Below are 14,328 nucleotides of genomic sequence, written 5' to 3' on the forward strand. Positions count from 1 at the left end.
GTCACCAGCAAACCACACTATCACACCTCCTCCTCCATGCTTCACGGTGGCAACCAGGCATGTAGAGTCCATCCGTTCACCTTTTCTGCGTCGCACAAAGACACGGTGGTTAGATCCAAAGATCTCAAATTTGGACTCCTCAGACCAAAGCACAGATTTCCACTAGTCTAATGTCCATTCCTTGTGTTCTTTAGCCCAAACAAGTCTCTTCTGCTTGTTGCCTTTTCTTAGCATTGGTTTCCTAGCATCTATTTTACCATGAAGGCCTGCTGCACAAAGTCTCCTCTTAACAGTTGTTCTAGAGATGTGTCTGCTGCTAGAACGCTGTGTGGCATTGACCAGGTTTCTAATTTGAGCTGCTGTTAACTTGCGATTTCTGAGGCTGGTGACTCTGATAAACTTATCCTCTGCAACAGAGGTGACTCTTGGTCTTCGTTTCCTGGGGCGGTCCTCATGTGAGCCAGTTTCTTTGTAGCGTTTTATTATTTTTGCCACTGCACTTGGACACTTTCAAAGTTTTCCCAATTTTTCAGACTGACTGACCTTCATTTCTTAAAGTAATGATGGCCACTCGTTTTTCTTTACTTAGCTGCTTTTTCTTTGTCGCTCTATTGGGAGACCCAGACAATTGGGTGTATAGGCTATGCCTCCGGAGGCAGCACAAAGTATTACACTCAAAAGTGTTAAGCCCCTCCCCTTCTGCCTATACACCCCCCGTGCTCCCACGGGCTCCTCAGTTTTTATGCTTTGTGCGAAGGAGGCAGACATGCACAGCACAGCTCCACAGATTGGTCAGCAGCAGCTGCTGACCAGGTCGGATGGAAGAAAAGTGGGCCCATATAGGGCCCCCAGCATGCTCCCTTCTCACCCCACTCTTGTCGGCGGTGTTGTTAAGGTTGAGGTATCCATTGCGGGTACGGAGGCTGGAGCCCACATGCTGCTTTCCTTCCCCATCCCCCTCAGGGCTCTGGGTGAAGTGGGATCCTATCGGTCTCCAGGCACTGAGACCGTGCTTCATCCACAACTCCTGTGGAGACTGCTGGATAGGAGCCGGGTTCCGTTCAGGGACATGGCCCTGCATCTTGAAGGTACTCTGTATCCCTGTAGGGACCGCGCACGGCAACACCTCAGCTTTGCTGGGTGTGCTAGTGCACCGGGGACCGCGGCGCTGACCGGGTCTATATGTGCCATTACACACTCAGCGTTGCTGAGGGTGTTTATATGTAGGGGCTACCGCGCTAACCGCCGCTGCCATGTGAAACTGCGGCGCGGCTGGGACTTGTAGTTCGCCGGGGACTTCGGCGTCGGCCGCGCTTTTACGGCGGCAACGCTTATACTCGAGTCCCCGGCTTTCTTGCGGCCTAGCTTCCTTTTTCCCGCCCTCAGCCCTGACAGGCAGGGGAAGGGCGGGACGCTGCACGGAAGAGAGGGACAAACGAGCAGCATGAGGGCTGGAGCATGCTTTGCATACTCCACTCCCCTCACTGTGCACTGTGTGAGACGCCCACGGCTCCCTCCTCTCGTCAGGACGCCGCAGCCATTCCTGTCAGCTCCTCTGACGCTGCAGAGAGGAACAAACCCTGGGAAACCCAGACACGGTCTCTGGTGGCCTCACAACCGCTTTAGGCGGCTGGTAAGCAGCACCTGTGGTGTTAGCCCCATGGTGCTGTAGTGTATTGATACATTCTGTGTTATTACTATATACTTTACACTGTATGAGCACAGTTCATTATGGCTATTTACCCTTTTGTGTTAATCAGGGAAAACAATAGCATGGCGCCCACAAAGACAGGGGTGCCAAAAAACAGGATTATTATGCTGCCTGCGCCGCTTGTACGACCCAGCTGCCGGCAGGTCCCATTGACCCTCATTGTGTGCAATGTGTGGCCCCTGTGACTCTTCTTCAGCCAGAGCATCTGCTAAGAGGGGCCCAGGGGGAGACACCTGTTGACACGGTCCTTAGTGACGGGGATGGAGTTTGCAAAACTCTCTGAGACTATGGCTGAGATACTAGAAGCCTTGCAGTCCAGGCCGGTATCTCAGCAAAGGGACTCTGTTGAATCATTGTTCCCTGGCCCCCCTCAATTGGACCAACAATGTCCTCCCGGGATACATTCCAGGCTGAGGGTTCTGACTTAGACCCCAGCCCCAGACCGACTAAGCGGGCTCGCTTAGAATTTCCCTCGACATCATGTTGTTCAGGGTCTCAGCGGGGGGAATCTCCGGTTAATGATGCGGAGACAGCTGATCAGGATTCTGATCCTGAGGGCGCTCTCAATCGTAATACTCCAGACGGGGACGCCATAGTGAACGATCTTATTGCGTCCATCAATCAAATGCTGGATATTTCTCCCTCAGCTCCTCCGGCGGAGGAGTCAGATTATCAGCAGGAGTAATTCCGCTTCAGGTTCCCCAAGCGTACACCGAGTATGTTTCTAGACCATTCTGATTCCAGAGAGGCAGTCCAGAATCACCATGCTTGTCCAGATAAGCGTTTTTTCTTAGCGCCTTAAGGATACACGTTGTCCTTTTCCACCTGACGTGATTAAAGGTTGGACTCAGTGTCTCAGAGTGGACCCTCCAATCTCACAGACTGGCGGCTAGATCATTACTTGCAGTGGAAGATGGAGCCTCGCTCAAAGATGCCACTGACGGGCAGATGGAGCTCTGGTTGAAATCCATCTATGAAGCTATCGGAGCTTCTTTTGTCCCAGCATTCGCAGCCGTATGGGCGCTACAAGCTATCTCAGCAGGTCAAGCGCAAATTGAAGCAGCCACATGCACGGCCGCGCCACAAGTGGCATCCATTACCTCCCAAACCTCGGCAACGCTATTAGTGCTGTCCTGGACTCTGCGAGCTGTACGGCGGTTGCGGCCGCCAATTCGGTGGTACTCCGCAGGGCCTTATGGCTACGGGAATGGAAGGCAGATTCTGCTTCCAAAAAAGCGCTTAACCAGTTTGCCAATTTGTGGCGACAGGTTGTTTGGCGAGCGTCTGGATGAAGTCATCAAACAATCCAAGGGAAAGAATACATCCTTACCCCAGTCCCAACCAAACATATCCCAACAGAGGAGAAGGCAGTCGAGGTTTCGCTCCTCTCGGGGCGCGGGCAGGTCCCAATTCTCCTCGTCCACAAGGTCTCAGAAAGACAAAGGAGCTCTGATGCATGGCGGTCTAAGTCACGTCCTAAACAGACCACCGGGGGCGCCGCTAACAAAGCGGCTTCCTCATGACTTTCGGCCTCCGCTAGTAGCATCCTCGGTCGGTGGCAGGCTCTCCCGCTTTTGCGACACCGGGCTGCCACAAATAAAAGACCGCTGGGTGAGAGTTATTCTGTCTCACGGTTACGAGATAGAGTTTACCTCTCGTCCCCCGACTCGATTCTTCAGGTCATCCCCGCCTCCCGAGCGAGCCGAGGCTCCTCTGCAGGCGCGGCGCACTCTGACGGCTGAAGGAGTGGTGATCCCTGTTCCTCTTCAGCAACAGAGCCACGGTTTTTACTCCAACTTGTTGGTGGTCTCAAAGAAGGACGGGTCTTTCCGCCCGGTCCTGGACCTGAAACTGCTCAACAGACTGGTAAAAACCAGGCGGTTCCGGATGGAATCCCTCCGCTCCGTCATCGCCTCAATGTCCCAAGGAGATTTCCTTGCATCAATCGATATCAAAAATGCTTATCCCCATGTACCGATTGCTCCAGAGCACCAGCGCTTCTTGCGCTTCGCCATAGGACACGAATACCTGCAATTCGTGGCACTGCCGTTCGGCCTGACAACAGCCCCACGGGTTTTTACCAAGGTTATGGCTACTGTAGTAGCGCTCCTACACTCCCTGGGTCACTCGGTGATCCAGTATTTGGACGATCTGCTGATCAAGGCACCCTCTCTAGAGGCATGCCAACGCAGCCTTGACGCTACCCTGGAGACTCTCCAGGGTTTCGGGTGGATCATCAATTTTCCAAAGTCAAATCTGACACCGGCCCAATCGCTGACATATCTTGGCACGAAGTTTCATACTCTCAGCGATAGTGAAGCTTCCGCTGATCAAACAGCAGTCACTACGGAAAGGGGTACAATCTCTCCTTCAAGGCCAGTCACACCCCGTGAGTCGCCTCATGCACTTCCTGGGGAAGATGGTGACAGCAATGGAGGCAGTCCCTTTCGCGCAATTTCACCTGCGTCCCCTTCAATGGGACATCCTATGCAAATGGGACAGGAAGCCGACGTCCCTCGTCAGGACCGTCTCCCTCTCTCAGACGACCAAAGCTTCCCTTCGGTGGTGGCTTATTCCCACTTCATTAGCGAAGGGGAAATCTTTCCTACCCCCATCCTGGGAAGTAGTCACGACGGACGCGAGTCTGTCAGGGTGGGGAGCGGTTTTTCTCCACCACAGGGCTTAGGGTACGTGGACCCAGCAAGAGTCCTCGCTTCAGATCAATGTTCTGGAAATACGGGCAGTGTATCTTGCCCTGAAAGCGTTCCAGCAGTGGCTGGAAGGCAAGCAGATCAGAATTCAGTCGGACAATTCCACAGCGGTGGCATACATCAACCACCAAGGCGGCACACGCAGTCGGCAAGCCTCCCAGGAAGTCCGGCGGATTTTGATGTGGGTGGAAGCCACGGCCTCCACCATCTCTGCAGTTCACATTCCAGGCGTGGAAAACTGGGAAGCGGATTATCTCAGTCGCCAGGGCATGGACACAGGGGAATGGTCCCTTCACCCGGGCGTGTTTCAGGAGATCTGTTGCCGCTGGGGGGTGCCGGACGTCGACTTCATGGCGTCCCGGCACAATAACAAGGTACCGACGTTCATGGCACGGTCTCAAGATCCCAGAGCTCTGGCGGCAGACGCCTTAGTTCAGGATTGGTCGCAGTTTCAGCTCCCTTATGTGTTCCTCCGCTGGCACTGTTGCCCAGTGTGTTACGCAAGATCAGGGCCGACTGCCGCCGCGTCATCCTCGTCGCTCCAGACTGGCCGAGGAGGTCGTGGTACCCGGATCTGTGGCATCTCACGGTCGGCCAAACGTGGGCACTACCAGACCGACCAGACTTGCTATCTCAAGGGCCGTTTTTTCCATCTCAATTCTGTGGCCCTCAACCTGACTGTGTGGCCATTGAGTCCTGGATCCTAGCGTCTTCAGGATTATCTCAAGACGTCATTGCCACTATGAGACAGGCTAGGAAACCAACGTCCGCCAAGATCTACCACAGGACGTGGAAAATTTTCCTGTCGTGGTGCTCTGCTCAGGGTTCCTCTCCCTGGCACTTTGCCTTGCCCATTTTTTCTGTCCTTCCTTCAATCTGGACTGGAAAAGGGTTTGTCGCTCAACTCCCTTAAGGGACAAGTCTCAGCGCTCTCTGTGTTTTTCCAGAAGCGCCTAGCCAGACTTCCACAGGTACGCACGTTCCTGCAGGGGGTTTGTCACATCGTTCCTCCTTACAAGCTGACGTTAGAACCCTGGATTCTGAACAGGGTGCTGCTGGTTCTTTAGAAATCACCATTCGAGACAATGAGAGATATTTCTCTCTCTCACGCCTTTCGCAGAAAGGGTTTTTTCTAGTAGCAGTCACTTCACTTCGGAGAGTGTCCGAGCTAGCAGCGCTGTCATGCAGAGCCCCTTTCCTGGTTGTTCACCAGGACAAGGTGGTTCTGCGTCCGGTTCCGGACTTTCTCTCTAAGGTGGTATCCCCCTTTCATCTCAATCAGGATATCTCCTTACCTTCTTTTTGTCCTCATCCAGTTCACCAATGTGAAAAGGATTTGCACTTGTTAGATCTGGTGAGAGCACTCAGACTCTACATTTCTCGTACGGCGCCCCTGCGCCGCTCGGATGCACTCTTTGTCCTTGTCGCTGGCCAGCGTAAAGGGTCACAGGCTTCCAAATCAACCTTGGCTCGGTGGATCAAGGAGCCAATTCTCGAAGTCTACCGTTCGGCTGGGCTTCCGGTTCCCTCAGGGCTGAAGGCCCATTCTACCAGAGCCGTGGGTGCGTCCTGGGCCTTGAGGCACCAGGCTACGGCTCAGCAGGTGTGTCAGGCGGCTACCTGGTCGAGCCTGCACACTTTCACGAAACACTATCAGTTGCATACCTATGCTTCGGCGGATGCCAGCCTAGGTAGACGAGTCCTTCAGGCGGCGATTGCGCACCTGTAGGAAGAGGCCGTTTTACGGCTCTCTTACGAGGTATTATTTTACCCACCCAGGGATTGCTTTTGGACATCCCAATTGTCTGGGTCTCCCAATAGAGCGACAAAGAAGAAGGGAATTTTGTTTACTTACCGTAAATTCCTTTTCTTCTAGCTCTAATTGGGAGACCCAGCACCCGCCCCTGTTTTTTTGTGTACACATGTCGTTCATGTTGAATGGTTTCAGTTCTCCGATATTCCTTCGGATCGAAGTTACTTTAAACCAGTTTATAATTCTTTTTCCTCCTTCTTGCTTTTGCACCAAAACTGAGGAGCCCGTGGGAGCACGGGGGGTGTATAGGCAGAAGGGGAGGGGCTTAACACTTTTGAGTGTAATACTTTGTGCTGCCTCCGGAGGCATAGCCTATACACCCAATTGTCTGGGTCTCCCAATTAGAGCTAGAAGAAAAGGAATTTACGGTAAGTAAACAAAATTCCCTTCTTTCTTGCCATAATACAAATTCTAACAGTCTATTCAGTAGGACTATCAGCTGTTTATCCACCAGACTTCTGCATAACACAACTGATGGTCCCAACCCGATTTAGAAGGCAAGAAATCCCACTTTTTAAACCTGGCAGGGCTTACCTGTGAAGTGAAAACCACTACCGGTGACTACCTCTTGACGCTCATCAAGAGAATGCCAAGATATATATATATACTAGATGGTGGCCCGATTCTACGCATATAGATATATATATATATATATAGATAGATGTTGTGTGTAGTTGCCAAGTGTTTGTGTAGGGCGCTGTAAATGTTCTGGGTGTTGTCTGGGTGTGGCGGGGGGTGAGAGTGGTGTTGCGTGTGTTGCGTTGTTTGTGGAGTGCTGTGTGTCTGTAGCGTTTGTGTGTGTGTTGCGCGGTTTGTGTGGGTGTGGTGTGTTTTGGGGGGAGGTATGTTTTGTGCAATGTGTGTGTTGTGCGGTATGTGCGTATATTTATGTATGCCGCGCTGTTTGTGTGTTGGGTGTTGTGTGTGTGTGCGGCGTTGTCTGTGTGTGTGTGGGTGTCTGTGTATGGCGGTGTTTGTGGTTCCCAGTGTGTGTGTGGTGTGTTGTGTGTGTTGGGGGGAGGTGTGCACCTCCCATCGTGCTCCATCCCCCATGCTGCGCACCCCCCATCGTGCCCCATCCCCCATGCTGCGCACCCCCCATTGTGCTCCATCCCCCATGCTGCCCACCCCCCATCGTGCTCCATCCCCTATGCTGCGCATTCCCCATCGTGCTCCATCCCCAATGCTGCGCACCCCCCATCGTGCTCCATCCCCCATGCTGTGCACTCCCTATCGTGCTCCATCCCCCATGCTGCGCACTCCCCATCGTGCTCCATCCCCCATGCTGCGCACCCCCCATCATGCTACATCCCCCATGCTGCGCACCCCATCACCCCATCGTGCTCCATCCCCCATGCTATAATAGTTCTCCTATTCTACTCAGAGAGGAGTATAATAGGAGGACTATAATAGGAGGAGTAGTCCTGGGGGGAGAGGAGTATAATGCCGGCTCCCTGCACATGTGTACCGGGAGCCGGTGTACGCTGGTAACTATGATACACATCGGGTAACTAAGGGACCTTAGTTACCCGATGTGTATAATGGTTACCAGCGTTCACCGGCTCCGTCACAATCAGAGCATCGCAAGGTTATGTCTGGCGCTGCTGGGATCCTGACGGAGCCGGTGTACACTGGTAACTATGATACACATCGGGTAATTAAGGGACCTTAGTTACCCGATGTGTATAATGGTTACCAGCGTTCACCGGCTCCGTCACGATCCCAGCAGCGCAAGGTTATGTCTGGCGATGCGTGCGGAGGGCCGGGGCGAGTGGCCAATCCATTCGGAGGGCGGGGCCAGGCCGAGGCGAGCGACCAATCCGTGGGGGGGGCGGAGGAGGCGAGCAGCCAATCCGTGCGGGGGGGCGGGGCCATGGCGAGCCCAGCAGCCAATCAGCTTTGTGTCACCGTAAGGACACAATTTTGGAGCAAGACAGACAGACAGACAGAATAAGGCAATTAGATACATACATACATATATATATATGTATGTATGTATGTATGTATGTATGTATGTATGTGTGTGTGTGTGTGTAATATATATATTATAGATAGATATAATATATATATATTTACAATATTAATATTAGACATCTTCCCCCAGAATCTAACTTGTGCTGCAGCGCTGAAAATCTGATGCTCTCCTCTGTACCAGAAGTTCTAAGCTACTGTGTGGGCATATTTTTTTTTTTCCCTTGTGTTGTTGCCTTCTTGTGATTGGTCAGCCTCATGCAGAAGTACACACTCAGAGACAAATCTCTGGTAACGTAAAGTTGGGCTTATCACAAATAATACCTAGACTTTACATGGTGATATCTCCACAGCAGTGAGGAGAAATTTGGGGATAAAAGCAATGTTTTACTGAGCTCTGTAGCCACTATTCCATGATGTGGCTAGTTTACCATGCTCAAACTGGTGGTCCTCTTTAAGATTTATTCCATAAGCTATGGTGGATGTACTAGTCTATTTAAAAGGGTCTATTTACTTAACCCTTCTGGGTTTTTCAGATTCAAAGACAAGGATATGGTCTGAAGTGACCATAAGGGTAGTTTACACGCTGCAATATCGGTACCGATATCACTAGTGAGCGTACCCGCCCCCGTTGGTTGTGCGTCACGGGCAAATCGCTGCCCGTGGTGCACAACATTGCTTACACCCGTCACACGGACTTGTCTTCCCTGCGAGGTCACTGTGGCGAACCGCCTCCTTTCTAAGGGGGCGGTACGTGCGCCGTCACAGCGACGTCACACAGCAGCAGTCCAATAGAAGCGGAGATGAGTGGGACGAACATCCCGCCCACCTCCTCCTTCCTCATTGCGGCCGGCTGCAGGTACGAGGTTGTTGCTCGTTCCTGCGGTGTTACACATAGCAATGTGTGCTGCCGCAGGTACGACAAACAACCTCACTACTGAATAGGCAACGATTTTTGGTAAGTGAATGACGTCTCACATACCAACGATTTTCGTCTCTTTTGCAATCGTTTAAGGTCGCTCATACGTATTACACGCTGCGACGTCGCTAACGACGCCGGATGTGCGTTACAAACACAGTGACCCTGACGATATAGCGTTAGCGATGTCTCAGCGTGTAAATGGCCCTTTAGGTTAGACAAAATCTCACGTACCCTGGTTGAATTTAAGAGAATATAACTATTGAAAGATCGAATTTAATATTCTTTTTCTTAACTTTCTGTATTTTGAAAAATTAATCTGGTTTCAAAATGTGATAAAAAATTACTGTCCTACAGCACCCAAAAAAATTAGGAAAATTCAGATTGTTTGGAGATAAGGCGGTTTAGAGGGTACCTATATACAGTATATGAATGCTCAGGACAGAATTTTGTTCTAGTATTATACATAGAGCTCTAACCATGAAAAGGGGGCAATAAATACGTCCAGATGAGGTTTTAGTACCTTGAGAATAGTGATATTATTCAATTATCAGAAAGATAGGTGATTGGTGCAGAGCAGTTTTCAAGCTTGTAAACATTGGTAAACCTACAGCATCCAGGTATGTTTCTATGTAACTATTGTTTGGGTATGTCCATACGATCGATGTTAGCAGCATTTTGGACACAGTTTACGTTGCATCCAAAACGCTGCATTGTGCAGTACAAGCACAGTGGATGGGCTTTATAGAAATCCCATGCCGACTGTGCTTCTTTTAGACGCTCCGTAAACTGAGATGCAAGTGTTTTCAGCTGGGAGTATACCTCGAAAATCCTCTGCGCCCACAATCCTGATGTTGGGCACAGATGTTGCGTTCTCCCGCGGAGAGTGCTAGTGTCTTCCCAAGAGGAATGACATTGCGTCTAGGATGCTGTGTCTTCCTGATCATGGGAATGTACTCTTAAGGCCCAGTCACACACAACGACTTACCAGTGATCCCGAAAACTATGCGACCTGATAGGGATCGCTGGTAAGTCGCTGGGAGGTCGCTGGTGAGATATCACACAGTCAGACCTTACCAACAATGCAGGAATGATACAGGTCGCAGTAGCGACCTGTATAATGATCTCAGCAGTCACTGTGACCCTGTCACACAGTGTCAAACACAGCGATGGGTCCTGCCCAGTAGGACATAGCCTTTGAAGAAAATGGCCTGGACCATTCTGCAACGACTAGAGATCTCACAGCAGGGGCCTGATCGCTGGTAGATGTCACACATAACAAGATCGCTAACTGGATCGCTACTGCGTCATAGAAACCGTGACTCAGCAGCGATCTCGCTAGCGATCTCGTTATGTGTGACGGTACCTTAAAGAGGTTTTTCTATTTTGGAAACCCCCTGTCCTTCAGCTGCAATTTTAGTTTTAATAAAAAAAAAAAATGTCTGTTTTTCTCACCCTCCCTAGGTGCAGCGCTGAGTCTCCACTGCTGTCATTGTGTGTCATCATGTGCAACGCTGACAGCCCTGCAGCCTGTACCTGAGCTCAGTGGATTTGTCTGAGTTGACAGTACAAGCTGCTGAGCTCACTGGCTGCAGTGTTTTCAACGTGACATCAGCGCTGCAGACAATCAAAAATACCAGGAGTGGCGGCAGAGAGTCAGTGCTGGACTCTAGGAGGGAGCGTAAAGCTGTTTTTGTTTATAAAACAAACTGCAGCCGGGGGACAATGGGTTTCTGAAACCAGTAAACTCTTTTAATGCTACCATTAAATCAGCGCACTAGACTTTTATCCCATAGCGAACAACTAAAATCTAAAAAGCAATGCTGTACTAATGGAAAATTATATTTGTGAGGCTTTTTTTTCCCTTTCTGTCCTCATAAAAGCTTTAGTTGCGAGGCCTTTTCTACTATTTTCTGTCCTAATTACAGTTGCTATACAGATGCCATAATTACTAAACCCGGCCACCACCACTATTGTACTCTGCGCACATATTCTCTGCATAGTGTATGAAGGCTATTAGGATGTTTGCGTGTTTTTGTTATCATGGTCGGAGTGTTGGTGACAGTTCAGAACAACATATTGCTTTTATTCCCATACACATGTCCCTAAATAATGACTTTCATATGTTGCTGAGTGCATCCAGCTTGACAGAGCGAGCCGGGGTCCAGTAATGTGACCCACCAGGCTTACAGAGAAGAACGCAACCAAATATATCTTTTCCAATTGCAAAAATGTTTCTTTAGATGAAATGTTGACATGGGAAGCCAGAACAAGAGGTATTCTCATCTAATCGGACCATTACGATTGCAGCTCGGCCTCTTTCTTTCAGGCTGTATACAGTAAGTGTTTCCATTAGGATGTCATGTCACTTTGGCTGTGTGATTTTCAAGCAATTTTCCTTTTTTTTCTTCTTTATTCAAATTCTGGATCGCAGAAAATTGTAGGATGATTGCAGTTTAGAAAGTTGAAAACAGCTGATTTTAGTTCTTCACCAGCATGAAGTGGTCTCCTTTTCTGTAAACAGCACCTAGACTTGTAGGTCAAAATTCCTTAATCTTTTTGATTGAAGAGTTTTTAGGGTGTTCATGCAGATATAAGCTGCTGATTTTATTTGCACAGTTGAATTCAGCAGCACAATGCTTGGAGATGAAAAATTCTTCACGAAAATTTACCTGTGATGCAGATTTCAAAATCTGTCGTCAACTTTCACATTCAACGTCCCCCTTTTTAAATGTAGAAGGAACAAATCTGCATCAATATTGTAACAGAATCTGCATAAACACATGAATTGGCTGCAGATTTGTGGTTGAAACTTTAAAGGGGATCTGTCAGCAGGTTTTTGCTCTCTCCTCTGAGAGCAGCATGATGTAGGCAAAGGGATCCTGAATCTAACAATGTATCACTTAGATGACTGGGTGCAGTCGTTCTGACACAGTAAGAATTTTTAGATTTAGCCGTGTAGAAGAGTTGAAAGCTTTCCTGCCCACACCAGGCACGCTATAGAGATTTACACCTCAAAGTCCGTGGACAATTACAGGATTGGACCTGACGATTGCTCTCCATATGACATTGTAGCCCAAGCTATAGTAACTGTCCTGCTGCTTAAACAAACATGGCAAATAAACAAAAGATGCAGTGTGATAAGACATGTATCCCTACATTTTCTGTGTTAACCCTTGCAGCATGCTGTCTTCAGCTTACATAGCAGAAATCTGACAGATTCCCTTTATGCTGATTTGCAGCAAAAAAAAAATCTGCAACATGGGGACACTGCCTTAAACAACTCCTTTTTTATTACAAGGGGGTGTATAAATACCCTTAAAGGAATAAACGTGTAATAAAGTAAAGAAACTTGCTTCACTGAACAAAAAAAAAGTCCTAAAAAATGCATGCTGTCCAGAGTCCAGATGGGCATTGCAGCTGACGGTGGCTAAAGTTAAATGAGCGCCATTTGCGTTACTAGCATTCAATACTTTGGGGGGTCATGGGCTTCATATCATAGCATTTCTGTATGCAAGGTGTCTATTCGTATTGAATTAATGATGCCCTACAACTTTGTAATTCACTTTTTTTGTCTCTCTTTCCGTTTTCAAGATAAAAATGCTAACTCCGTTTCTGAACACTCTAACACTGGTCTGTGAGTGCTAAATGTTCCAGATTGTGTACAGAAGTGCCCAGTTGTCAATTTATTCATATACTTCCAGGAATAATACTGTGACATTGAAGGCCTTCTCCACTGCTTAGAAATATGGCCTTGTTCACATAATGATTAAATGAGGAGAAATCACTGAAAACAGAAATTACAGATAGTCTGACTGATTTGGGTAGAGCACTCCAGAGTATGGGGGAAACGGGAGAAATCTTGGAAACCATCAGAGAAAAAAGGAAGAGGTCTTATGTAGACTGATTACGTGTAGAGATGTATCAAGAGACTAAGTTAAAGATGTCTGAAGGGAAGACGTACTGGACAGGCTCGTACGTTGTCGTTAGTACCCATGTGGTTTCCTTATTGGGGCACTTATTGTGGCACATATCTGTTTTGGTTGGTGTACTATTGTACATTATTAGGAGCCCTGGATCTAGGGGTTTCTCTGGTGCTGTATATTTTTGTATGTATATTTGGTATTGTCATTCTTGTCTAGAGTTCTCGTTAGCCACTATTATATGCTGAAACATGGTCATGTGATTTATTTTTTTTTTATATATGGCTCACTGATTACAATTCTTGTTGTGTCCTTTTGTATGTGCAGGCACAACAACGCTATTCAGTGCATTTACATGTGTTATGTAATGTCTCTTGCCATGGTGTGATATACCAATGACCACACTGCCTTTTCCTTTTTGAATTTTAATGGGGTATTTTTAATAAATTTATTTCAGGGTTTTTTTCTATATAATAAATTGTAATTAATACAATTTGTACTTCTTTCCATTTTAGAGATTTGTTAATTAATAATTTCTCTTAGGTAGTCATCTATAGATTTATATTAGTATTTTTTGGGTACTTCAATAGAGTTATCAATTTATTTGCATTTATATTATTGGCTTCTTGGTCCAGTTTTGGTTACTAACCAGCAATGTCTTTTGTCTAAAACTCTTTTAATGCAAAGCTTTGATGATTCCACGTATTTCCTTGGAGATAACCATGATTAACAGAAAACCATTTTTTTCAAGTACTGAGCCCCCTTTCAAATTAACCAGTTTGCTCTTATAATTCAGTCAGTATCACGTAATGATATCCGCTGCCTTGTCCTTGTTAATGCTTTTGCCTGACCTAACTAGAACATCACTGAAATGATGTAGGCAGGTCACTTAGTGGCCCAGCTGAAATTCAGTGGAAATGGTGTTTTTGAGAATTAAAGAGGTTGTCCCCTACTTTTACATTGATGGCCTATCCTTAGGATAGATCATCAATGTCAGATCGGCCGGATTCCGACACCCCACACCCCCACTGATCAGCTGTTGTCGGCGGCGGCAGCTGGAAATGGTCAGCTCCTGAGTTGTTCCCTCTTCTGATAGTGGCCATGGCCGGGTACTGCATATCCGCCTCCCATTTGACCAGAAGACAGAGCAGCTCCGGAACTGAGCATTTCGAGCTGCCTGCTGCTGCTGCCGGCACCGAGAACAGGTGATCGCCAGGGGTGCGAGGTGTCAGACCCCGGCCAATCTGACATTGATGACCAAAGGAATGGCCATCAATGTA

The 14,328-nt window shown here is 48.3% G+C and overlaps 1 protein-coding gene across 3 annotated transcripts in view; it reads left to right on the forward strand.

The window, feature by feature from the left end:
• ZNF236 (zinc finger protein 236) overlaps window positions 1-14,328 on the forward strand; it is a 255,426-nt gene that overhangs the window by 148,831 nt on the left and 92,267 nt on the right. The window lies entirely within an intron of this gene.

Source organism: Anomaloglossus baeobatrachus, chromosome 6 (assembly GCF_048569485.1).
Source record: "Anomaloglossus baeobatrachus isolate aAnoBae1 chromosome 6, aAnoBae1.hap1, whole genome shotgun sequence".
Taxonomy (NCBI): Eukaryota; Metazoa; Chordata; class Amphibia; order Anura; family Aromobatidae; genus Anomaloglossus; species Anomaloglossus baeobatrachus.